Here is a 27,163-nt window from a genome sequence, read left to right on the forward strand (position 1 = left end):
GCGATGATTAGCATCTTTTAGCAATCAAGTGGTTTTCGATTAAGGTATGGACGTGGTTTTTGGAGACGGAGTGCGATTGCACGCCTAGCGGACGACACCGTCGTGTACATGTTACCTTTATAATCACCGGGAAACTGAAAAATTGTGTGGCCCCCTTTGTCGCGACGCTGGCTTTGTCGCAGCGCCCTGCAAGCCGCACCCACCGTGTCTCCAAGGTCTGTCCGTAGTAAGAAAGGACAAAGGTAACTAAAGCTTGTTATCTCCTGCTACACCCAGTTTAACCAGTTACGTCTGGAAGCCTCTAGTGGACTAAGTGTGACACCGCTGACCCTGGGGAGGACAAGCAGAGGGGACAGCAGCTGGGGTTCGGGGAGATTTCAGTCTTGGGAGGGAACCGGAGGGTAGCATTTATGGCACACAAAGGTGAATTTCTGGAGGAACCCGATGCCAAGCCCTGACCGGGGCGGGGCCCGGCGGTGGGGGGACTGTGACGGACATCCTGGGCTGGGTTCATAGACGTGGTTTAAAAAGAAGACTTAAATAATAAAGTAGCAGACATCCATTTACCGTAGAATTAAATCGAAACCGCTTCCTTACCTAAAAGTCTGGTTTGGCTGATGGGGACGGGCTGGGCCCTTCTCGAAACCTGTTATTTGCCAGACAGCGGTTTCTCCCCTTGTGTGTAATATTTGGCTGTCATCCTGTCTGCTGTGCTTCTGAGATCAAAAATAATATTTGCATGGCGACCAGGTTTCCCAAGTGCTCACGTGCAAATGCCAGCTCTGACCACAGGGTCAGGAGAGGCAGAGCTCCTTCCAGAACCTTCGTCTGAGACTTGGGAAGCAGCCCAGGTATCCAGGTTGACACTGAGTCCTGATGTTTCTTTTGTCGGAGTCCCGGTGGGAGCAGGGCCAGACGGCGGGTGTTGGCCCCTGGGTCAGTGTTGGGCATGGATGTGCCGAACGAGGAAGAAACGGGATGTGAACCAATCCTCCCTCCCTCTGTCTACACCTCCCTCCCTCCATCTACACCTTCCTCGTCAGGACCCGCTTTAACCATCCCCCTCCAAAACCACCCCCGTCACCTGGGCAGTGGCCCCCGGGCTTCTCTGGACAGGGACCCTGTCCCCAAAGGAGGGTTCCATTTGTCCTGCCCATGCTGCCACCTCCCCGGCATCACAGGCTTCCACGGCAGAGTTGCCAGTTATGGGCTGGATGGAAAGGGTACCACCCCTGGTTCTCCGCAAGCGTTGTTTCAAGGTTTGTTTGTTTTTTTAAATTCTTTTCCGGCCTCTCCCTGTCCTTCCTACAGTTATTCCTGCAGCCAGAAGAATGTCCGAGAAGGCCCTTCCTCCCCCGAGACAGCTTCGGTGAGGGCTGTAAAGAGGTCTGTCTTTCCCTTACCCTCTGTCTTCCCCAAATCAAGGGAACGTAGGTTGTGGCCATGGTGCCACGGCGGCTTCTGGCATCTCTTCCGGGAACCACTCACTGTGTGCAGCTCGAGGTGGAGCGTTCCTCACACACATCTCCTTTGTGACACAGACATGCACATGCACAAGCACACAAACACGTGCATGCAGGCACACACGCACATGTGCACACACACTTATGCACCCACATACATGCACACACACGCATGCACATACATGCACACACACTTACGCATGCACATACATGCACACACACTTACGCATGCACATACATGCACACACACATACATGCGCACACATGCGCACACACCTACGCAAGCACACACACATACACGCAGACACACACGCACGCACGCATACACGCACACACACCCCCCCAGCCATCCCCCAGCCTTTTGACCAGCCAGAACAACCGAAAGAGAGACTTGAGGTCCAGATGGTTGGCCTGAGTCCACTAAGGTGCCTGTGGCTGCCTTTCTCATTTCATTTGGAAGCCTGTGGCTCTGGTTGGACTTTTGAACACTTCAAGCCTTGTGAAAAAATGGCCTCGAACATTCTAATTCATGGAAAGCTTGTCCCTTTTGTTCCCAGAGTTTAGTGCCTGCAGAGCTCCCTGTGCAAAGCTAAGCCTCTTCTGCCACGGGGTGTGTGCTTCGTGGGGTAGACACGCCAGGATTTTAACTTAACGCCTTTGTCTTTTGGCCGCATTCGCAGCCATGCAGACGATCCCAGGCCAGGGATCGAACCCAAGCCACAGCTGTGATCAGAGCCACTGCAGTGACCACACTGGATCCTTAATGCACTAAACCACCAGAGAGCCCCTTAAGCCTTTTCTTTTAGCCTCTTGGGTCAATAGAGATCAAGATTACGTGGACAAAAAGCTCGTGGCCGTAGTCATAAAAATGTGAAAAGAAGATTAGGAAAGGATTTTGCTAATCAGATAAAAGAGAGTTGACTGTAGCAACTTTTCTACCCTCTGCAATGAGAGGCAGGTAGTTCAACAAAAGCTGTCTGCAGTCTTAAGACATCCCTTCTGGGGGCTGACGCTAGAGCCGGGAAGCCACCAGGGTGTCAGGAGGCTGGCGCTCTGCCCTGTCTCCTGGGGTCCAGGTGACAGTGGAGACCAGAGCCTCTGGCCAGTCTTGCTTCACATGGAGCCTCCTCCTCCCGTTGGCCCTCCTGGGAGTGAACTCTGAAAAGTCCAGAGTTCCTCGTGCACCTGTCACCCCAACACTGCCTGTCCCAGCTCTCTCGTCCTCTGTCGATGCCCGCAGAGCCCTCGGCTGGCTGTGCCCCTGGGGGAAAGCACTGGCAGTTCTTTGCATCACCCGAAGGCAAGGCTGGAGAGTGAAGTCCGCCATCCATCCTGCCTCCCCCGTCCCTGACCCCCACCGTGGTCCTCTGCTCCCTGCCAGTGCCCTCGTGACCTTCGTGCTGCTTCTGGACGCCCACCTGGTTTCCAGATTGGTGCTGCCTTGAAAGATCCCAATGTGGAATCTGCATTTATCCTTTCATGATGCAGATTTTCAAGCACATGGAGAAAGAGGGAGAATAGAGTGACGGCAGCCATCTTCAGGCTCAGCAGTGATCTGAGCTGCGGCTTTGGGCCAGCCCTGGGGACACAGCAGAGCCAGATGCCAGTCCACCCTCGAAGGGAAAACCACTGTGATGGTTTTTTAAGTTGCAATAAAATAGAGCATAAGACTTACCATCTTAGCTGTGTCTGAGTGTGCCCTTCACTGGCATGGAGGGCATTCACGGTGTTGAGCAGCCATCCCCGCCCTGCATTTCCAGAACTTTCCATCATGGCCCGCATGAAACTCTGCGCCGTGAAACAACACCTGCTGGTTCTGCCCTCCCCCGGCCCTGGAACCCCCCTTCCACCTCCTGTCTCTCTGAACCAACTGCTCTGGGTGCCTCGTACGACCCACACGACATTCGTCCTTTGTGTCTGGCCTGTCCCTTGTTTCAGTGGCGATGCTGGGCGGTGCTGAGGGCTGCAGGGGAAGAGGCGGGGTGAGGGTTGGCCAGCTTGGCCCAGGGCTGCTCCGCCAGGGCTTGAGTGATGGGAGAGAGTGGGCCGTGCAGACCCCCGGGGTGGGTCTTTCCAGACGCCTAGAAGCCCAGTCCCTGTGGCCAGAGGCACCCAGTATGGCCCAGGAGCACCAAGAGGCCAGTGCGGCTGGACGGCAGGAGGCAGAAGGAAGCACTCTTTGGGGACTCAGTGGGAGGGTGGGCACGAGCCTGGTTTATTCGCTGTCTTGTGGGCGCGGGGCGTGAGAGGAAGCCCCTGGGCTCTGGAGAAATGCACCACTGGGCCCTGAGGGCCTTGGTGAGGCCACAGCATAGTGAAGGCAGTGCTGGGACTGGAGCTTGTGCCCCCCCACCCCCCCCGCAGGCCCAGAGCCCACCTGGAGCCACCCAGCCCTGGCTCCCATTCTCTCTGCTGAATCTGTGCCCACGTAGATGGCGCTGCAGTGGGAACTTCGGCCCCGTGAGGTCCCTGGTGGTGGAGGCATGTGGGATTCAGGAGCGGTCTCTCTGGGCTAGAAGTCAAACGAGGCCTGGCTCACAGCCTCCCGTTCATCCCACCCTAAGCCGAGCTGGAAGGGCTCGCGCTCTTTTCCTCCGCGTGGCCTCCCCCAGACACTGGGTGGCGGGCCCTGGACCAGCCCCATTGACAACAGGTGGAGGAGGGGCCCCGGCAGGGCCCCCCCCACCCCGGGAATCTTAGCTAAGCACGTTTGGATTCATCTTCTCTCAGAGGATGCCCTGGATCACCAGGGAGTCAGCCGGTCACCGCCTGACAGGCAGGCGGCAGCGGGGCTGGGTGTGCCCGTCCCGGCCGTCTGCTCACTTGTTTTCCAAGGCGCAGGTGAGGACGGAGAAGTGGTGGCTGGGCTGTCACTCGCGGTGCCCCTCCCCTTTCCTGCCCCTGGCGAGACAGACTAGGAACGTTCTAGCAATAAGGCCTGAGTGGTAATGAGTCAGTGAAATGGGCGCTGGGGGCTGCCCGGAAGAGGCACTGTTTCCGGAGCCTCGGTTCTGGACACACGATGCGGGGACGAAGGGCGTCTGCGAGGGTCTGAGCTGACTGCAGAGCCCGTGCAACGACTTCGGGCATAAGGGGGAAAGAAGCTAGGTGATGGGTGGACCTCACAGTGCCCTGGACAGGGATGGTGATGCCTCGGGGCTGGGAAGCCTGGCTGGGTGGGTCAGCGCCTGCTGCTCCCCACAGGTCACAGGCATCCTGTGAGCTTCCAGGCCAGACGGACAACCTGGGATCTCAAAGAGAAGGTGAATTCGGTTCTCAGATCCTAATTTGTCTTTGATGAGTGAGAAGGAAAAGGCGCGTGGTCCAAACCTCTGAGACGGGTTGGCATGGACATTCCCCGAGGGCTAGGATGCTCCTTGTACCTCTGCAGCCCTCGGCCCTGGCACTGCTAGCCACCGCAGGCCCCTCCCAGCCGTGGTGTGGTCCAGAGTGTCACCGCAGAGGGAGTGTGTCCCCTCCCAGGGAGGCCCCTGGTCGGACCCGTGCTGGGCCTGTGGAGTCCGGGGTGAGTGGTGCCCTAGGTAAGGGTGGGCCAGCAGCGCCCCAGCTGGAGTCGGGGGCATGGCGCCCACCTGGGCTCCAGGGCCAAGAGCAGTGCTGAGATGGTGAGGTGAGGGCTTTGCACAGATTCAGAGGGAGTTTCAGCGACTCAAAGAACTAAAATGTTTTGCTGAAAGAGGTCACGCAAATCAGGGAAGACTGGTGATTTCACAAACCCACTGCAAATAAGGGACAGAATGCCTAGGGCTCAGCTGCACCTGCATTCAACCTTCCTGTCACTTTCATGTCTGTTATCTGCATCTGAAGCCAAGTCCCCTCCTGGGGAGACAAGGCTGGAAGAAGCAGAGAGGAGTTCCCATTGTGATTCAGTGGGTTATGAACCTGACTAGTACTCATGAGGACGCAGGTTCGATCCCTGGCCTCACTCATTGGGTTAAGGATCTGGTTGCTGTGAGCTGTGGTGTATGTCGCAGACGCAGCTCGGATCAGGCGTTGCTGTGGCTGTGGCTTAGGCTGGCAGCTACAGCTCTGATTCGACCCCTAGCCTGGGAACCTCCATATGCCGCGGGTGTGGCCCTAAAAGTAAAGAAGGAAGGAAGGAGGGCGGGAGGGAGGAAAGGAGCAGAGCCCCAGCCTGCAGGCCTGGGGTGGCCGTCCCTCTCTGTGCTCCCGGAAAGGGGAAGCCTTGGGAAATGGTTGCAGCGTGTGTGCTTCTGTAGGGGTTTCTGAGAAATTCTGCTAGAATCAAACACGTTTCCCTTGAAGTGATTCTGTTGACAAATAACGGACTATGTATGTAGCCTGGAAAACCTTTTCCTGTCTGCCAGCACAGAGCACAGAAAGAAAAAGGAAAAGGCTGATGTGGCCGTCGGGGAGGTGTGTTTTCCAGTGGAGGTTTTATTGTTCTTCAGGTGCGTGAGGCTGATGGACCGGGAGAGACGCCACTCAACAGGCAGTTCACCACCCCCGTTCCTAAGAGGAAGGGACACAGCACCCCTGCAGGGCCACACAGGGAAGCTCCAGGTCCATCGGTGGACGGGGAGGGAAGGGGGCTTTATTGTGGTTGCCATGGGGAAGGCCAGGCCAGGCAGAGTCCAGGGGCTTAGGGTGGACTGGCTTGAATAATTTCCGCAGGCTCTGGGGTGTTCTGTTGTCTGACACCTGCCCCAGGGATCGTCGGGCCAGAGTGCCCCATGGAGTGTAAGAACCAGCTGGGCGCTCCTCAGTGCCAGCTTGGGACTGGTTTGTTTTTTGTCTGCTTGTCTGTTTGATTTTTGCTTTTTAGAACCGCAGGCTAGGGGTCAAATAGGAGCTGTCATCGCTGGCCTACACCACAGCCACAGCGACGTCAGATCTGAGCCACGTCAGTGACCTACACCACAGCTCATGGCAACACCGGATCCTTAATCCACTGAGCGAGGCCAGGGGTTGAACCCGCATCCTCAAGGATACTAGTCAGGTTCGTTACCGCTGAGCCACGACAGGAACGCCCTTGTTTGTTTGCCCCTGAGAGGCACACTCGAAGAACTGGCAGAGCTCAGGAGGGGTGGGCTCTGGCAAGGCCCCAGATGCCAGGACATCCAGAATCCGGAAAATGAGTGGTCAGTACAAGGCGTCAGCCCCTCGTTCTCGCTGTTGTCTTTGCCCTGAACTTAGTGTGTCCAGCTCCACTGGGCGGCCATCTGCCTGCCTCAAGAGTCCAGCCTCCAGCGTGGAGGGGCAGGTGTCCCCAAGTCCAGACGCCCTGGCCTCCTGGTTCTTACATGCCAGCAGCTCAGGCACCGGAAGAGCAAGTTTAGGCTGTCTGTCCCTGACGGGTCCCCTTCACGTCCTCATCCCACCTCCAGGCCACAGGACATGCCACGTGAATGACCGCAGCCCAGCCCGCAGGCACCGCCTCCCCGCGTTAGCGCTTTTCCACAAAACAATCCCGTGCCCGCCTGGTGTGAGAGGGGGCGCGTGATGAGTGGTCCTGCAGACACACTCTGCTGGAGATGCTTTGGGACCACGTTCGCATGGAACCTGGGACAGGCCTGATTTTGGCCTTATTTCTGGAGGAAGGTGACAGGAAGGTGTGGCCAGACCACCCTGAGAGTCCAGGGAGGATGGGCGGCCCCGTGGGCCCTCGGGAGGCCCCCAGGCAGGGTTTCCTTGCAGCCAGAGCCCCGCTCCCCGTCCTGCCCGCCCCGCCAAGGAAGGTCTAGCCCCTCAGCCTGCTCCGACTTCTCTCCCTGGTTCTCCACGAATCACGCCTCGGCCTCAGCCGTGAACATCCTGACTCTTGCGGTTTGACTCTGTGGCTCCCTCTGTTCACGTGTTCGCTGAACCCGTCGATTAAGCACCTGCCTAGGGCGTGGGTGCAGCCGCTGCAGCGGTGAACCATATATGCACTGAGCAAACACACATAAATAGTAATTCAAGCGTGTGATAAAACATGAAGGAGTAACTTGAGATGGTGTCAGAGGATCCGACGTCGACGTGCGGGAAGGCTGCTCCGGACAAGAACGGGCCTTACGGGGGGAGGTGGCCGGCCAGTGGGGCGGGGACACAGGAGCGGTGCAGGTCGAGGCCGGGCCTGACCTGGCAGGCAGAGGGGCCCAGAGGGGTTCGCAGAGCCCCGGGGGACTCCCAGGTGTCTCGGGCGCCCGGAAGCCCATCCTCAGTGTCCGGCACTGGGCTCAGCATCCCTCTGGGATGTCAGGGAAGGTGACGGCCATCACCTCGCAGCCGCAGCCGAGCAGCTCTGCTCCTGACTTCCCCCGCTGTGACCGTCGCCCGAGGCAGGTCCACATCTGCCGAATCTGCTTGACTAAGGGCGAGTTCGTTGGCAGCACAGGGAAGGGAGCAGTTCCCCCAGCAGAAAAGCAGGCTTTCTCCCAGACAAGGAACGGTGGGACCCTTCTGGAGGCTCCTGAGCAGCTCGGGAAGCCCCAGACCCACTTTGGCTGCCTGGAGGGCCGAGCGCCCAGCCGAGCCTGTGTTTGCCCCATGCCTGAGCCTCTAGGTCACCTGGCCCTTCTGGGAAGTGTCCTTCTGGGCCCATGGTTATCCTCAGAACATAAAGCAAAGAGGGTCGCACTGACTGCTTGTCCTGCGGCCCCTTCCTCCAGGTCCACGGCCCGGAGGTGTCTCGGCAGAGTCTTTCCTGGGGCTCTCCAGCACCTGCCTGTCTCACTTGTTTTTGAGTAAGACAATCACTTGACACAGGGTCTGATGACTCGGGCTGGGCTGTCTCGCTCCACTCCTTGGGCGTGGAGACGGGGTCTCATTCTTCTCTCCGCCTGTGACAGGTCTCTGCCACTCTCGTGGCAACGCATATGCTCTGTAGGGCATGTGACAGTTATTCAGTAAGCTAGACATGGGAGTGGTGGTGTTTACACTTATGAGAAAGACTCAAAAAGAGGAAGACGTAAATCCCCCTTGGTTCCTTTGATCTTTCCCCTGCCTTGAACGTAGATGTAATGGTTGGAGCTCCAGCAGCCATCTTGGGTCATGAGTGTGCCCCCCGAGAAGGGAAGGTTAACCTTGTGACCCTGCCATAGTAGCTCTGGACTGCCTGTCTTTCAGACCGCTTTTGTGTGAAAGAAGAATAAACCTCTTTCTTGCTCAAGCCACCGTTATGTTGGATTTTTCTTTTTCTTTTTAGAGCCGCAGCCATGGAATATGGAAGTTCCCAGGCCAGGAGTGGAATCAGAGCTACCGTTGCCAGCCTACACCACAGCCACAGCAACGCGGGATCCGAGCCTCGTCTGTGACCTACATCACAGCTCACGGCAATGCCAGATCCCCAACTCACTGAGTGAGGGCAGGGATTGAACCTGCATCCTCATGGATACTAGTCAGATTGGTTTCCTCTGCGCCACAACAGGAACTCCTGGACTTTTCTGTTAAATGGGGACAAACTGATCTAGCCTAACCTAGAGCTCAGTGCCTCGCAGGCACTCAGCAGTTACTTGAGCACTGAGCAGGTGAACTATGCGTGCCTCCTGAGTGTAGGTGACTCCTTCAGACTGAAGATACAGAGGTGGGTGAGGGCTGCCCAGACTGGGACAAGGATCCTGTCTCTGAGGTCCTCCCACTGACTTTGTCCTGCTCCATATTCCCTAGAGCTGTGTGTTCACAATACCACCAGCAGGCTTACTTTAAGAAAATGCTGATGTTCTAAATTTAGACTTAAAAAAACTAGGCCGGCGGATGCTTTATACAAGTAGGTCACTTTCTTCACATTGCTGTGTCCCTTTCTGTGGATTTCAAACGATGACTCAGTTTGAGGTGATCCCACCATGGATGGAGATGGAGACACTATCTCAGATGAAGGTAAAAGGCAAATTTCTGGAGTTCCCTTCGTGGCTCCGTGGTTAACAAATCTGACTAGGAACCATGAGGTTGTGGGTTCGATCCCTGGCCTTCCCCAGTGGGTTAAGGATCCGGCGTTGCCATGAGCTGTGGTGTAGGTTGCAGGCGTGGCTCAGATCCCACGTTGCTGTGGCTCTGGCATAGGCTGGTGGCCACAGCTCTGATTCGGCCCCTAGCCTGGGAACCTCCATGTGCCGCGGGAGCGGCCCAAGAAATGGCAAAGAGCCAAAAAAAAAAAAAAAAAAGGCAAACTTCTCACCCATCTTTGGGGCCGCTGACTTTGGGACCACCATGTTGAGCTTGGGGGAAGGTTGTGAAACCTGGACTCTTCCAACAGGGCTATTTAAAAATATATATGTATTTACAGGAATTCCTGCTGTGGTTCAGTGGGTTCGGCAGCATCTTTACTGCGCCAAGGTCACAGGTTCCATCCCTAGCCCAGCCCTGCAGGTTAAAGGATCTGGTATTGCTGCAGCTGCAGCATAGGTCCCAGCGGTGGCTCAGATCTGATTCCTGGGCCAGGAACGCCTTATGCCATGGGGTGGCTGAAAAAGAAGAAAAAATGATGAGAGTTAATCATAGACTTCTTTCTCGTAGTTTTGGTGAGATACAGTTGACACACAGCACTGTGTAAGTTCAAGGTGGACAGAAAAATGACTTGACTTTTACATACACCATGAAATGACCACATACGTTTAGTGAACGTCCATCATCTCATATAGATACAGAATAACAGATAAAAAAAATTTCCCTTGTGTATAAAAACTCTTAGGACTCACTCCTTTAACTTTCGTGTATACCATAAGGCAGTGTTAATTGTCTTGTCATGTTGTATATTATATCGCTAGTGCTGATTTGTCTTATAACTAAAGACTATATTTTGACCACCTTCCAGTTCCCCTCCTCGCCGTATCTGCTAATCACAAATCTGGTCTCTTTTTCTGAGTTTGTTTTTGAAGTGTAATTGGCTTACAATATTGTGTTCATTCCCGGTGCACCGTATAGTGATTTGCTATTTCTGCGCATTTTAAAATGATCGCCCGTGGACCAGCCCGGCCTTGACATTCCTTTTTGTGATGTGTGTGCCGTGCGCATCACTGGATAAGCCAGACGCCCGGAAGTCAACCTGTCTGATAAGTGTATTTAGTGCATGTGTGTCCTGCTGGTGCCGAGAGTGATGTAGAGACATAGGAAGGGCCTCTGCAGCGCGCGGCGAGATGGGGGCCAGGATCACCTGCAGCTCAGGGCCCCCAGGACCGGAGCTGGTGCAGAAAGCTCTGGGGCTGGGGCTAGAGCTGGAATGGCCTCTGCTCTGCTCCTGGCGTCCACCCGTCTGGATGCCCACGCCCAGGGGCTTTTGCCTCTGGACCCACGGAAGCCACGTGGACGGGTCGCCCCTTCTTGGAGGGTCCCTCCAGCTCCTCCAGCACCTGGTGCCTTTTGACACCCCCTTGTTGATTCTTGGCTAACGCAGCACTAATTCGTGTAACCTTGTTAATGTAAGTTTTGCTAAATCAGCAGCGTGGAGAAATGTACAAATGGTAGGTTGTGAATGGGCACAGTTAGAACACAGTCGTGTAACTGACATGCGGATGGAGAAACGGAACCTCACCGGCACCCCGGAAGCCTCTCCCAGAGCCGCCCCCCCCCCCCCCCCCCGCCCAGTCACCTCCCAACCCCCACCCCCCGGATTAGCATTGTCTGATTTTGAACTTCATATGATGGGCCCCTGCGAGATCTATTCCTGTCTGGCTTCTCTCCCTCCAATGTTAGGAGCTGCAGGCCTGCTGCCGGTGTGGCTGAAGTCCATCCACTTGGTCGCTGGGTCTGTGCCCGGTCTTCATGGACCACACCTCCGGCACCCTCGGCTCCGCGGTGGCGCTGCCGGGGCTCCAGCCTGGGCCCTGACCGTTCGCACGGCCGCTGTGCACACTCTTGCACATCCTCATGCTTCTCTTGGACACGCACTAGGTCGGGGGGGGGGGGGGACGACGCACTGCGCAGCCTCCGCAGATGTTGCCGCTGATGTGAGCCCTGTCCCCACCCCCAGGCTAGCCTGTAAGCCAAAGCCGGGACTTCCTTTCCGCGTAATCTAGTGCCTTGTGCGGCACTACCTGCCCCCCTTTTGCCCATCAACCAGCTCCGCACGAATGCAAGTGTTTTCCTCACCTGGTCATTGAGGTGTAGCCTCTCCCCGGGAGTCCCCCAGGATCCTCTGAAGGGTCCCATGTGCCGATCAGCTTCCCCGCCAGCAAGGACCCAAGCTCAGCCTGTGAACTTGCTCATTGAGAAGCAGTGGGAAGACCACAGGCGAGGACCCAGTGCGTGGGCGACGAGTTCTGTTCTCTAAGCCCCGCGCTTGGGGTTTATTTCTGCCTGGGAGCTCTAGCAGGTCCTGGTTGGTAACCACCAGCTGTTGCTATAGCAACTCCTCGCTTGCTCAACTAAAAATAGATCATCTTCATCCCTGGGATTGAAAAATTAAAGAAAATCAAAGTGGGGGAGGGCTGGTCCGCTGGGCTGAGGCTCCCCAGATGGATTTGGAGGTGCAGCCAGTGAAGCCTTCTGAGGCCTCCTTAACCGCCCGCCTAAGAGCAGAAGGGGCTGGGGCAGGATGGCAGGTCTGCCCAGCAGGGTTCTCCAAGCCACAGGGACGCTGGCCTCTTCCCTCTAACCTCATCTGTCTTCTCCTTTACAGGCTGAGCCACAGAATTTAATACTTCATTATAAAGTCATTTCATCTGGGCTTTATTCAGTTTCTTAATCTTAAATCTTAATTCTCCTACGAGATTGTAAATATTTTTCAAGGTCAAGGACTTAATTAGTAGGGTAAGACAGGAATTTGAAATCCTGTCCTATGAGAAAGAGTTGAAAGAATTGGAAACGTTGATGCAGTGAACTTGGGACCGGGTGGAAAAGATGTTTCAAGGACCGTGGTAGTGGAGAGGAATTTCCTTGTTCTCTCTCATCCGACAGGAACACAGAACTCAACACCCTGGGAGAAGAAATACATCCCCTTTGAAAATACATGTATTTCATCTTAATCCATTTTATTGCACTTTTAAAATCGTGAAAGGAAGGAATTCCTATTGTGGCTCGGCAGGTTAAGAACCCAGCTAGTATCCATGAGGATGCAGGTTCGATCCCTGGCCTCGCCCAGTGGGTTAAGGATCCGGCACTGCCGTGAGCTGTGGTATATAGCCTGGCAGCTGCAGCTCTGATTTGACCCCTAGCCTGGAAACTTCCATGTGCCGCAGGTATAGCCGTAAAAGGAAAACAAGTAAATTAATAAAATCATGAAAGTAGACTCATACTTCAGAATGTGTGAAAGCTGGAAAAAGTCCCACATAATGACCTGCGTCCACGGCACTGTGACGTCTGTGAGTCTCTAAAGAGCACAGGGCCTGGAGGTGGCTACTGGGGGAAGGAGGGGACCCGAGGGGCAGGGCAGGGCCGAAGCTGGCTCCACGCCGTCAGCCTTGTGGGGTGGCGGTCCCCAGAGGTGGCTGCGAAGACTCAGGGTGACGCTCTGAGCACCCTGCCTGCACACGGTGGGCGTGCAGCAGGGGGAGTTGCTGAGGGTGGGGTGGGTTTCTGAGCATGGGATGGTAGATTTACTGAGAGGCCCCCGGAGGGCCTGGCGCTGTGAGTTTGGCTGCGGTGGGACACAAGTGTGGGTGAGAGTGAGAAGAACGCCTGGGAGGTGGAGCGGTCAGGACTAGAGGTGCAGGAAGCAGACTGGTGCACCAGCTGAGGGCAGGACCCTCGGATCTGGATGTTTCTAGAGACCCCCCCCCCTCACTCCCACAGAACCCTCACTGCCCAGGAACCCCACACCAAGGCTGTCACTCCTTTTCGTCCTTTTTTTCACTTTTCTTGTTGTACTAAAATATACATAGCATCAAATGCCCCGTTTTAACCATCTTTTAGCGTTCAGTGGTTCGGTGACGTGAAGTGCAGTCCCTTTGCTGTGCAACCCTCATCACTACCCACCTCCAGAACCTTCTCATCTTGCAAAATGGAAACTCCGTCCCGAATTAAACGGCAGCTCCGCATTCCCCAGCCCAGCGCCGGCTCCTGCCACTCTCCTTTCTGTCTCTGAATCGGACCATTCTGGGAACCCCGTGTAAGTGGGGTCACACAGCATTTGTACGTTTGTGATTGTTATTGCGTGTCAGCGTAGCCTTCCTTCCTAAGACTGAATGAGGAGTTTCCGTCATGGCTCAGCAGGTTAAGAACCTGACTAGGATCCAAGAGGACGTAGGCCCCGCTCATTGGGTTAAGGATCCGGCGTTGCCGCGAGCTGTGGTGTGGGTCACAGACGTGGCTCAGATCTGGCGTTGCTGTGGCTCTGGCGCAGGCCGGCGGCTACAGCTCCGATTCCACACCTAGCCTGGGAACCTCCATATGCCGAGAGTGTAGCCCTTAAAAAAATCAAAAAAAGGCAATGGATGATATTCTGCTGTAAGTAGCAGCCACGTTTGCTGCTCCTTCGTCAGTGGCCGTGGTCCCCCAGCCTAGACAGCAAGCCCTTCGAGGCCGTGCCAGGCCCCATTCCTCTTCTCCTGGGACCACACTCGTGGGCTCACTCCCTGGGGGGTGAGATGAGCGGCCCCTTCGGTGTGATGAGGGGGTGCTGAGAGCTCAGGGACCTCCTCTGAGGTACTTCAGTCCCCCAAGGGGCTGCTTGGTGGGGCCACCTGCAGTGTGATGGGGGGCGGTGAGTGCCCCTGGGCCCCCGGGGTCTGATCGCAGGCTTTGAGCCCTGGCATCGTCTGTTACGCCTTCCCTCCCAGAGGCCTCTGGGCCTCCTCAGCCTGTACACGTCGCACCTGACACATGGGCAGGCTTAGCGCATCGCACAAGCCATGGGGACGGGAGAGGCCTCCTTGCTCGGGGTTAGGGGAGGAGCAGGAGTCTGGTGCCCTGGGCCCGGGAGGTGGTCTGAGGGCACCGGGCTCCTTTAAAAGATCAGAGCAAGGGTCCAAGAAGCCAGGCGGGTTTCCTGGAGGAGGCGGTGGGCCTTGGAGACAGACATACCTGGCGTTGGCCACAGGGGATTGAGGCCCAGCCCCGCCTTCGGGGGGCGGGGAGAGGGTTTCCCAGCAGCACAGCCCGTGGGGGAGTCACCCCTCTTCAGGTGCAGTGTCTCTAGGTGCCGGACCACTGGCGCGCTGTGTAGACAGCTCCCTCCTGGGCACACTGTGCAGACAGCTCCCTCCCAGGTTTGCCGAGAGGATTAAGAAAGGGCTCCAGGGCCAGAAAGGGCACCGTCGAGTTTCTTTGGTTGAGTTGGCGGCACCGCAGACTCTATTGAGGAAGGTCTCCAAAGGCTTGGGGAGATTGGAAGGTTAGGAGACACAGCTTTCTTTTTTTTTTTTTTTTTTTTTTTTTAATTTTCCTATTGTCGTTGGTTTACAATGTTCTGTCGATTTCTGCAGTACAGCAAAGGGAGCCAGTTAACATGCACATTATTTTTCTCACGTTCTCTTCCATCGTGGTCCATCCCAAGAGACTGGACACAGTTCCCTGTGCCGTCCAGCAGGACCTCATTGCTCATCCATTCTAAGTGCAACTGTTTGCATCTACTCACCCCAAACTCCCAGCCCATCCCTCTCCCTCCCCCTTGGCAACCATTAATTAAGTCTGTTCTCCATGTCTGGGAGCCTGTTTCTGGTTTGTAGAGAGGTTCATCTGTGCCGTGTTTTAGATTCCACCTAGAAGTGATATCCTGTGGTATTTATCTTGCTCTTTCTGACTTTCACTTAGTATGAGAATCTCTAGTTGCACCCATGTTGCTGCACATGGCCTTATTTTGTTCCTTTTTATGGCTGAGTAATATTCCATTGTGTATATGCACCACCTCTTCTTAATCCATTCATCTGTCAAAGGACATTTAGGTTGTTTCCATGTCTTGGCTATTGTGAATAGGGCTGCAGTGAACGTAGGGGTGCATGTATCTTTTTGAAGGAAAGTTTTGTCTGGATAGACGCCCAGGAGTGGGATTGCTGGGTCATATGGTCGTTCTATGTTCAGTTTTCTGAGGAACCTCCCCACTGGTCTCCATAGTGGTGGGACCCGTTAACATTGCCACCGGCAGTGCAGGAGAGTCCCCTTTTCTCTCAGAGGACACACCTTTCACCAGGACTGTGATGGTTGGTGAGGAAAGAAGCCCCAGTGTCCTTGACAAGCTCTGTGGTCGCCCTCCTCTGAGGCCAGCGATCACCGTGGGAACCAGGCCCCGCACTGGAAATCCTAAATGCAATGGGGATGCGTGGATCCCGGGCGGTAGGGGCCAAGGGGCAGCACTTACCCCCAAAGAGCAGGTGGCATGGTCACCGTTGAGGACAGCAGAGTCAAAGCAGCGTGGGGACAGTCCGACTCAGGCAGACCGAGGGGTGGGAGTTCTAGGTCAAGTGAACGAAAGTCTAACTGAGATCATCAAATAAGAGGGTCGTGGTCCCTTCATGAATCCTCACATCTGAGCCAGTTTACAGACCCAGAGCCCTTTGAATGAAGGGGAGGCCGGGTCGCCAGGAGAAAGGACCCCAGGACACTGCCAGCAATGGAGACTTTCCCCAGACGTCCCACCGCTGCCTACGGCCCCTGCCAGGGTGAGCGCGTGGTAATTCAGCTCTTCAGAGATGACTGGACACGGACGCTAAGCTGACCCCAGTCCCGGATCCCCAGTGCCTGGCCGTGGTCCACCCCTCCCAGCAGGTGCCCATGGGGAAGAAGGGCCGGTCACTCCAGCCGGGGATTTCTCCAGCCTCCTCAGCGAGCGCCAGAGCCTTTCCTGTTTGCAGACCTGGGTTTCCTGGTTCTGGAGGCAGGGACCTCAGTGGGGAGCAGGGAGGAGTTGCGTGGGGCTGCTGGAGGCTCCAAAGCCAGAGGTAGAAGAGGGTTCAGGGGTATTTGGGGAGTGAGGAATGCTGTCCAATCAGGACCTGCAGCCGTGCCTGTCTAATCAGTTTGGGTGTGTGTTAGCAGCACATCAGAATAAGGAGGTGCCAGGTGACAGGAGAGCCCGGGAGCCGGGGCTGGTGTTGAGCTATTGGCTGGGAGGCCAAGGTGCATGCTCTCCATGCCTCCCCCGCTGGCACAGAACCCCTAGAGCGTCCGTTTGGGGAGAACAGACCAATCTCCCACCCTTCCTGCCTGTTAAGGACTAGCGTTTCTTTATCAGCCCCCAGGGGGCGCCGCTGGAAGGAAGGAGGTACAAGTGACAGGATAGATGCTTGGGAGTTCCCGTTGGGGCTCAACAGGTTAAGGACCTGATGTTGTCTCTGTGAGGATGCAGGTTCTAGATCCTGTTGTGGCTCAGCAGTAACAAACCCAACTAGGATCCATGAGGACGCAGGTTTGATCCCTGGCCTCACTCAGTGGGTTAAGGATCCGGCGCTGCCGTGAGCTGTGGTGTAGGTCGCAGATGCGGCTTAGATCCCATGTTGCCATGGCTGTGGCATAGGCCACAGCTGCAGCTCCAGTTCGACCCTGGCACAGGAATATCCACATGCTGCAGGTGCGGCCATAAAGAGAGAGAAAAAAAACCAACAGAGAATAGATGCTTGTCCTGGGACAGGTGTGATGGCCAGGGGAGGAAGGGAGCCCAAGGGCACTGTGTCCTGTTGTCTAGGGAGGAAAAGGCTGACCGGCATGGGGCAGAAGGAGGAGGCATTTTCTAACAGCCCTACCACCTTGGCAGCCCCGCCCTGCAGAGGTCTTCCAGGCCCCACCGGCCACAGGTAGGGAGCAGCATTTAGCTCTGCCCAGAAAAGAGTCCTGCCAAGCACTCCTGTCACAGGGCCCCTGGCACACACAGGGCCCCTGACACACACAGGCTCTGTGCCACATCCACAGAGGAGGACAGACCTGAGAGCGGAGGGCATTGAACTGTAACATCTATCCCTTCTAAGTGTAAGAGTTTGCATCTAATAACCCCAAACCCCTCGTCCCTCCTCCTCTGTCCTGTGGGCATGTGGGCCTGTGCCAACGAGGTCCCATCTTCCCTTGGGTTACATCTTTCATCTCAGTGTCCCCACGAGACCTCAGGCCACTCAGCACCTCCCTGGCCTCTCCTCCAGCATGTCCCCACCAGGCCTGATGTCTAAAATTTCCACTCTTTTAAAAATATATACAGGAATTCCTGTCGTGGCGCAGTGGTTCACGAATCCGACTAGGAACCATGAGGTTGTGTGTTCAATCCCTGCCCTCGCTCAGTGGGTTAAGGATCCGGCGTTGCCGTGAGCTGTGGTGTAGGTCGCAGACACAGCTCGGATCCCGTGTTGCTGTGGCTCTGGCGTAGGCTGGCAGCCACAGCTCTGAATCGACCCCTAGCCTGAGAATCCCATATGCCGCGGGAGCAGCCCAAGAAATGGCAAAAAGACAAAAAATAATAATAATAAAAATATATACAGATATAAAATGGGAGCTAGAATTCGCATAACCTATAGTTCACTCATTTAAAGTGTCCAGTTCAGTGGTTTTTAGTGTATGAATCTTCTTTGATGGGGTTACATTCCGATAAACCCATCATACATTGAAAATATCCTAAGTTGAAAGCACATGTAATACACCTAAACCAGGGCACAGGGCAGCTTGGCCCCGCTCACCTCAAATGTGCCCAGGACGCTCCTTTGCGCCCCCAGCCGGGCACAATCCTCCAACATAGGCCTGCTGTCTAACGGGGTGTTGACCGTCTCGTGTTTAATGGACACTGTGCTGAAGGCGGAAAGCAGCACGGCCTCTGGGTCCAGGATGCTTGTCAGTGGATCGTGGTGTGTCCCCCCCGCCCCCCGTGATCTCGAGGTTGCTGGGGACTGCTGCGCATTGCCCTGCCAGCATCACGGGATGGGACCACGCAGCGCCGCCCGGGACAGGATCAAAATTCACATTTCAAGTGCAGCTTCGACTGAATGGGTATCGCTTTTACACCATCATAAAGTCAAAAAATTGCAAATCCAGCCACTGTTAGTCGGGGGCTGTCTGTATTCCCAGTTATGCCTCCAGCCCCTCAGTCCATCTTAGAGCAGCTTCATCACCCCGTGAAGAAGCCCTGACCCGTCCACCACCACCCATTCCCGCTGCCCTTAGCAGCCATGAATCTGCTTTCCATCTCCCTGGCTTCACCTGTTCTGGTCATTTCATGTCCATGGAACCTTCTCCATGTGGCCTCTGGGCCTGGCCTCCTCCACTCAGCATCATGTTTTCAAACCTTCCACTCTTCCCCAAGGCCAGCTTAGAAGGCGGGGCTGCTCACGGTTTGGGGACAACCAGCTAACGTCCCCAGAACTTAGCTGCCCGAGGAAGGGACCCCAGGAAAACAGCATTTCATAGGACAGCAAAGTGAAGGCGAGACGTCTTTGCTCTGCTGTCTTGGTCTGATCTGAGTCTACACTGTGATATCAGAATCCGGGGGATACAGAGATAACCAACTAGTAAAAAGAGGTGTGAAAAGCTCACTGTGCTCCAGGCACTCGGCCTCACTGTGGGAGACGTGCCAGCAGGATTTTGCAACGTAGGTAATATTAACACACAGGCAACAGCAGCCAGCTCCCCACCAAGTGCTCCAGCCGGCGCTTGAGGAATTCTTCGAGGGCGATAGGTGGGAAGGAGTCATCCAGGAAGGCTGCAAGGAGGAGGTGGCCTGTGAGCTGGGCCTTGAAGGGGCAGCAGGGCTTGTCCACAGAAGAGGGGGCGAATTCGTAGCTACAGTGTTGTGGTTTTGGTACAGGGTTGCCATGGAGACCAGGGGGACGAAAGCCACAGAGGAATGGTCAGGCCAGACATCTAAGCAAACACAATCACTTATGAGCGTGTGAGGGGGCCCTGGCCCGCGGTTGTGAGTATTACACATGTGTCCACTCCAGACAAACTCAGATTGTACTTGGACCTTAGAGATGTTGCATCCTGCTGTGCTCAGGCCACCAGGGCAGAGTGTTCTTAATGCCACCCAGCAGCCCAGGGGATGTGGTGTGTGCAGCCTGGTGTGTCCCCACTCCTGCAGGAGCTGGCGAGTCACCCTGGGTCCCTGGATGGGAGGGCGGAGGGTGTGCTCTGGGTCACCCCCAGCCCCGGGGGCCACGCTGCATCCCTCTGCTGGCTTCTGGTGCCGGGTTTATCTTCGGTGGTAGCTCTGTTATTTCTAAATGGAAAGCAAATCCTGAAAGAGATGAGCAGAGGAGGAGGCAGAAGGGGGTATTTCTGAGAAGGGACAGAGCCAATCCGAGAGATGCCAGCACTGCAGGACGGGCAGCTGGCGGGGTGTGAGGCGGGCCAGGGCCGGGTCTAGGGCTCTGAGACTGTGGCCAGCGGGGGGCGATGCTGAGGGCTGGGGAGGCAGGAAGCCCGGGCTCAAGAAGGGGGTTGGGAAACGGCAGATGCCAAGGAGCTGGCCTGGCGGGGTGCGGGGGGGGGTGTGTGGCGAGAGGGCCCGGTCCTGTGGGCATACGCCCTCCTGGGCTGCCCCCCAGCCTGGAACGATCTGGAAGTCTTCTAGATCCTCTCTGAGCTGTTTGTTCTCCGCAAAATCCCCGTGCCCTGCGTGGTCCGTTTCCCATTGTGTTTCTTTAATGAATGGATCCTGTCTTGAGAACAACAAAAACCAGGAGTTCCCGTTGTGTCTCAGGGGGTTAAGAACCCAACTAGTTCCCAGAGGATTGGTGGCCTTATAAAAAAGGCACACCTAGAAGGCAGCCATCTGCAAGCCGTAAAAGAGATCTCATCAGAACTAGACCATGTTGGCACCTTGATCTTGAATTTTCCAGGCCCAGGAGCTGTGGGAAAGTGAATTTCTGTGCTTCAGTCCACACAGTCTGTGGTGTCCCACGACGGCTGCCCGAGTGACCGGGACAGCCACCATCTCTGAAAAGCTTTGCACCTACTTCTGTGCAGTGGGTGCTGATTCTGGCCCAGGACGCCCAAGCCATCAGTCTAGGTCCCCAGGGGGCTTGCTGTCACCATGGGGGGTGGGGCTGGGAAAGCAGTCTGGAGGGAACCCCCCCGGGAAGCCAGGTGTGAGGGCAGATGTACCAGATACTGGGTGGGCAGAGGAACTGACAAATGCCCTCCCAGCATCAGGACTGTGGATTTGAGAGCAAGCTTGAGACCAGCTGCCGAGAGACACCTCCCACGTGGCAATCCTTACTAGTTGGGGAGTTCCCATTGTGGCTCAGCGGGTTAAGAACCCGACATAGTTTCTATGAGGATGTGGGTTCGATCCCTGGCCCCGCTTAGTGGGTTAATGATCCGGCAGTGCCGTGAGCTGTGGTGTAGGTCACAGATGTGGCTCAGATCCTGTGTTGCTGTAGCTGTAATGGAGGCCGGCAGATGCAGCTCCGACTCTATCCCTAGCCTGGGAACTTCCCATATGCTGCAAGTGCGGCCATAAAAAGAAAAAAAAAAAAATGCTGGTTGGTCATCAAGTCTCAGGGTGTGTGATTAGCTGTCTCTGCTCAAATGCCCACTATTTTCAGCACACCCAGAACAGATTTGTTTGTCCGTTCATAGAAGTTACCCGGAGCTAGGGTTTCCTCATGTACCTGGCACAGACAATGGGCACACACGTGGACCAGTGTTTGTGCGCCAGCGCTCAAGCTGCTGAGTGACACGGGGAGCCAGTCCAGCCGCGGCCGAGTGATTCCAAGGATGATCTGGAACGGGCCTGGAGCCCGGCCCCCCCTTCCCCTGGGTCACGTGTGGAAGGGCGTTTGGCACTTCCCGCTTTGTGCCTTTGGATGGCCTTTTTCCTTTCCTTCTTTTTTAAGAAAATAAAATGTTACTGAAGTGCAGTGGCTTTACAGTGTTGTGTTAATGTCTGCTGTACAGCACAGGCACTCCCTTATATGTTCCTTTTCGTAGTCTTTTCATCATGGTTTATCACAGGATATTGACTAGCGTTCCCTGTGCTACACGGTAGGGCCTTGTTGTTTGCCCATCCAAACACCCTCGTTTGCATCTGCTGACCCCAGACTCTCCATCCATCCGTCCCCCACCCGCCGTGGCAACCACAGGTCTGTTCGCGATGCCGGATAACCAGTTTCTCCACTCTCCTCTTCTCTTGGCGTTTCCGCAAAAGGTTTCTTCAGACGAAATTAAAGTATCATTCCTCTCTCACTGCAGGAGACTCGCGTCACTTCGAATGGAGTTACGGGGGCTCCTGAATTCTTAAGCTGTGCGATCCGTCTCTCGGGTAACTCTCATCCATGGCTAAGTCTTCTTTTTATGTGTTTTTCGAAACTGAACTTTATAAGGGCAGCCTGGGTTCCTTCTTTTGCTTCCCCCAGATTCATTGCTGCTCTGGCTCGTCACCAACACTCCTTTCTGTAAAAGGCTATAGCAGCTGAAGGTGCAACAACCGTCCCTTCCCCCAGGTCACCGTGTGCCCGCCCCTGCCCGTAGACGGCCACATCTCTGGGTCTGCTGCTTGCCTCGGATCTCCATGTTTTCCGGAGTGCTCTCGGTTGTAGAAACTGTTTTCCTTTGAGAAATCCAGACCACTAACTGATAGAATTTCACTAATCCCTGTGCCTTGCAAAATGGATTTCTGTGGGGCCGCATCAGAGCCTTGTTATGTCTCAGCCTCAGTTCCCGCATCGACAGAATGGGACGCCGTCTGCCATCTTCGGGAGTGGTCCTTAGGCACCTGGGATGTGCAGGACTGGGCTGCACGCTGGCTGTGCCTGGCGGGCTGTGGTGGTTTGAGCCCCGAGCTGATGAGACCAAGCCTGGTGGGGTCAGTCCCCCATCTGGATGACAAGGTGGGCTTGCTCCACCCAGCCCCCGCTTCTCTAATGAACACCTGGGGTCCCAAAGGGGCTGAAATGACGCGGCATTATTACCAGCTGAAGGTCTCGATTCGTTCCCTTGGCAAACGTACTCAACAGCCAACGGCAAAGGCTTCCGCACACGCCTTCCTTTGATCACTTGCGTTTTCTTAGTAAAAGACAAGGGAACCTCGGGTTTCACGCCGTCTCTGACTCCTGGGGGTTCATATCAACCTGGTTTGTGTATTGTTTTTTTCTTCCTTGGTCAGTAGCCCTCAGCAGAAATGCATATGGCTCTGCCTCTGCACCAAGAGACAGCAGGGATCCTGGCTTGTGAATAAAGGTGCTCTCTCGGAAGCCCTGGCAAAATCTCCGCCCTCTGGTCCATTTCCTTGGGGCTTGGAAGCCAACCATAAGTGAAGGCTGTTCACAACAGCACTGGTGTTTGGTGAGCATCTGCTGTGTGTCAGGAGCTCTTCTCACACCCTCGGTGGAGACACGAGCTGAGAAGGAATAAGAGACTTGTTTGAGTACCCCGGCGAGTAGATGCCAGAGCAGGGACCCAAGGCAAGGCTCTCCATCCACACTGGCAAACCCGCCACGGTCTGTGCGAATCCTCTAGGGGGTGTATGGGTGACCCGTACAGATTCCTGGACTCGACCCCCTAAATTGGGACAGACTTGGTCTAGGGTGGGGTCTGGGAGTTTGCATTTTCTGACAAGACTTCTAAGTGGCTCCGATGCAGATGTCGAAGTGGTGACACTTACATCCTGTCTTCAGGTGTTCACGGTTCCTGGCAGTGGGGGATTCTGTTCTCCTTGTACATGTGTTTAACTTCTTCTGCACCAAAGACGAAAAAGACAGCACTGCATTACACTCAGGCAAGAGACCTGGCACTGCCTTGTTTAAAAAAATACCTGCTGATTCTCGCAGCCTGGCTCACAGCCAGGGGTGTGTCCTCGGAGATCCGAATTAAAGGGTGGAGGCTGCCCTGGTAAAGGAGGGGTCAGCACAAAAGACAGCAGAGTCCCCACTTTCCTCCACTCCCAGAAGACAGTTTAGGGCCTTTAGATTTGCACACTAGCCTCTCGGATTTCTGAAATGTCAGGCTCGGAATTCTTTTTTCAGTGACACCTCCCCCTCCCCAACCCTTGGGATTTTGCACTTGAGTCTTCCTTTTCCACGTTCAATGACGTTCTGCTGTCCAGCTGTGATTTGATTATCCAGCCACAGAAAGGAGAAATTGGAAACCACTCTGGCTCCAAAGGAGGGTCCATCCAGTGGGTGAAGCCTGTTTGCCAAGGGAACCTTTGAAGAGCCTCGCACCCCACTTTTCCGTGGCCTGAACAGAAGGATGCCCCGTAAATACAGTTTGCTTGGGAGGCTGGGAATCTGCTGAAAATACGCTGTACCCAAATGAGTGACAGAAAATGTAAATGCAAGTGGAATGAATTTGCAAGGCTGGAGCATTTTTCGCCCATGGAGTGTCAAGCTGGACATAAATCTCCACGAAAGAAAAAGATCGAGGGAAGAGAAAGTTGTCACCCCGTCCCTTGGGGGTCGGGCCCCAACTGAACGTGTAGTTGACACGAGAGTTTGTCACCCCCCACCCGCTCCCTTGTTTGGGGACGGGAGCCTGGTTTTCTCCCGGCTCCCCTGCTGCAGCCGGCAGCCCTGGGAACCGTCTGGTCAGTCAGCTCCCACCCACCCCCCCAGCCCTAGGGACGGTTCATTGCGGGGACGGGGATGTCCCCCGAGACCAGACCAAGCCACTTGTAGGGATGGGGAGAGGGATCCCACTGGGGGCGCCACATTTGAGCCCCAAAGCCAGCGACACAGCAGGTCCAGGCTCAGGTGTGAGGGCCATTCTTGGTCATTCATGGCAGAGCTGGCAGACCTCGGAGGGACCTTGGGGGACACGTGAGGGTGGGGATCAGTCTGAGCTGCCCAGTCCTGTTACCCCGTGTGACATGCGGTCTGCAGATGAGGGCCGTGTCCCAGGTGGCCAGTCACACCTTGACATTGGATCTTCCCAGCTGCCTGTCACCTGAGAGGCGGCCCAGCCCCTGGTGGGGGAAGGGGGGGTGAGCATCACCCGGGAGGCAGCACCAGGAAGTCTCAAGGCTGCTGCCAGCCTCGAGGTCCCCTTGGGGAAGGTGGGGCTTCTGGGGCAAGGGCGCCAGACCCAGCCAGTGGCACTCACTCTGCCACTTGGCCTGTGTCCCACATTCACCAGGTGACACTTCTGAGGCGAGGAAGAGTCTTAGGATGTAAGATATTTTTTTTTTTTTTTTTTTTTTTTTTTTTTTTTTTGTCTTTTTAGGGCCATATGTGCAGCACATGGAAGTTTCCAGGCTAGGAGCCAAATCGGAGCTGCAGCTGCCGGCCTACACCACAGCCACAGCCGAGTCACGTCTGCGACCTATACCACAGTTCACAGTGATGCCGGATCCTTAACCCGCTGACTGAGGCCAGGGATCAAACCCACATCCTCAGGGATACTAGTTGGGTTCATTATCCACTGAGTCATGATGGGAACTCCTGGATATCTATTTTTTTAATTAATTAATTTTGTTCGGCCATGCCCAGGGATCGAACCCTCACCACAGCAGTGACCCAAGCCATAGCAGGGACAATGCCAGATTCTTAACCAGCTGAGTCACCAGGGAACTCCAAAGTGAGGATTCCTAACGTGTGGAAAAGAATTCACAGACAGGCCAGCAGAGCTCATGAAAACTGCATCTGATATATTTTTTAAGGACTGCATTTCTTTATTTATTTGTCTTTTTTTTTTTTTTTTAAGGGCCGCACCCTGCAGCATATGGAAGTTCCCAGGCTAGGGATCGAATAGAGCTGCAGCTGCTGTCCTATGCCACAGCCACAGCAGTGCCAGCTCCAAGTCGTGTCTGTGACCTACACCACAGCTCATGTCAACGCCAGATCCTTAACCCACTGAGCAAGGCCAGGGATTGAACCCGCAACCTCATGGATACTTGTCAGGTTCGTTACCGCTGCGGCACAACAGGAACTCCCCGCATCTGATAGTTTTATCTCCTCTAAGTCAGACACCCCGACAAGTAGTCCTTGGTTTCTGTTTAAAACATCGGTAGTGATGGATAAACCTGTACATTCAGCAAAGGTTTTTTAAATGTCTTCAGGCTACTTATCTTCCTGTGCCTCAGTCTCACCTTCTATAAAATGGAGATACTAATAACTACCTCACTGGTTTGGGGGATTGAATGAAGAGTCTTAGGGTGCTTAAGTATACTAACCTATTGACTAGTAATGCAAATGTTTCCCGGCGTGCATATACCGCGTGCTCGATAACTACTAACCCGGAAATTGATGCTAAAATGTCATTGGCCTTTCTACACTCTGGGTTCATCCTTCTAGACTCTTCACTGCTCTTCGGGGCTCCATGGTAAGTGGTTTTCCTCCTGAAAGCCCTTCTGAAATGGGAAGCAGCCGTCGAGTCCCCACGTCCCCAGTGTCACATGTCCTGGTCCTGGGGTCCCGGAACTGAGTGTCGCTCACCTGCTTGGCTCGGGTCGGAGCGGAGAAGTGCTGTGGGGCACTGGGTTTCGTCGGTGCCGCCTGAGGCTCCGCTGGCTGCCCAGGTGCCACGTCCCGCTTGGCTCTCGGGGAACTTGAGTTATTGGCATCCCTGGGGATGTTCCGTGGATGCGATCGCCAGCCGCCTCTGTCCTGAACTTGTGCAGCGTCCCTGGGGAATCTGCCACGTCGTTCAGACGTCTCACCTCCCTTTGCTCATTGCTGGCAGCTCCTGGATAATCCTGGAGTGGAAAGAGGGAAATGTGTACCGACTCTGTGCTGAGGCAGAAACGTGGTACCTGTGACACTGTACCTGGCCAGGGCTCCTCTCCTGGCTGCCTCTGTATCTTAAAATCATGACAAAGGCACTCCTCTGCTCAAAAGAGATCGTTATAGAATTAAAACATTTATGGGAGTTCCCGTCGTGGCTTAGCAGGTTAAGAACCAGACTAGCATCCACGAGGAGGCGGGTTCAATCCCTGGCCTCACTCAGTGGGTTAAGGATCCGGCGTTGCTGGAAGCTGTGGGATGTAGGTCGCAGACGTGGCTCAGATCCGAGTTGCTATGGCTGTGGCTGTGGTGTAGGTCGGCACCTGCAGTTCCGATTCCACACCCAGCCTGGGAACCTCCATATGCTGCGGGTGCAGCCCTAAAAAGCAAAAAAAAAGAGAAGTTTATGCCCCTTAGGAGATATTAATATTCCACATTTTCTGTTTCCTCAACTGTCCTTGGTGGCAGGGAGGCAGGCCTCAGGTGTCGAGGGGACACAGAGGCAAAGCAAGGCCTCACTGGGCAGTTTTTGCTGAGAGTGGAACCTAGATTCCAGCAGTCATGAGCATTCTGAGTTCATTAATTAGGGCTCTCTGAGCCTAGTTTTTAAAACAGCAAAGCCTGGTTAGACAAGACTTTCCCTTCACAATGTCAGACAGCGGTTGGGTACATGGCGAGTGTCAGTAGAGAAGCAATTTGAGTTTTGGCAGCGGGTCGTCCTGGGTTCAAGTCCAGCTCAGCCCCGTGACCTTGCGTAAATAACTCCATCTCTTCCTACTGCCGTTTCCCAACTTTACAAGGGAGGTGGCACCACGCCCTGTGACAGGTGATCCGTCAGAGTCCTGCCCGAGGGCGTGTTTATGGGGCCTTGCCAAGGTCATTGCTGGTACGTTGTCCCTCCACGCCCTCCTCTGCCCTTTTAGGAGGTGCTAAGAGTGTTCGGGCTGGATAGGACCCTGTGCTGTCAGGGCTTCTGGTGCCCTTGGACCAGTGCTGCCCTGAGCCCAGGCTCTGCACAGGTGGCTGGCCGGCCCGCCTGGGCCAGGCCACTGGTGGCCTTATCTAACCTGGCTCTTGGCCAGGTGCCCGGTCCTCTGGGCCCTGCATTTGCCACTGTGGGGGAGTGGGAACCTCTTTGAGGATGTGGCCTGGCCCCTTGGGGACCCAGGGCGGAGGGTGGTGGGACTGGGGGGCCCTGGAGGGCCGTGCTTGTTCAGATCACCTCTCAGCACCCCA

At 55.2% G+C, this 27,163-nt stretch overlaps 1 protein-coding gene and 1 long non-coding RNA gene across 9 annotated transcripts in view; one reads left to right on the top strand and one right to left on the bottom strand.

The window, feature by feature from the left end:
• The window catches only part of PRKAG2 (protein kinase AMP-activated non-catalytic subunit gamma 2), a 269,685-nt gene that overhangs the window by 120,296 nt on the left and 122,226 nt on the right, over nucleotides 1-27,163 (top strand). The gene's annotated exons all lie outside the window — the stretch shown is intronic.
• On the bottom strand, nucleotides 7,410-12,246 carry LOC102162071. The gene is made up of 2 exons (XR_002340249.1): nucleotides 11,511-12,246; nucleotides 7,410-9,886 (listed from the first exon to the last, which is right to left on the bottom strand). It is a non-coding gene; the product is annotated as an uncharacterized LOC102162071 (long non-coding RNA).

This window comes from Sus scrofa, chromosome 18 (genome assembly GCF_000003025.6).
Source record: "Sus scrofa isolate TJ Tabasco breed Duroc chromosome 18, Sscrofa11.1, whole genome shotgun sequence".
NCBI classification, from domain to species: domain Eukaryota; kingdom Metazoa; phylum Chordata; class Mammalia; order Artiodactyla; family Suidae; genus Sus; species Sus scrofa.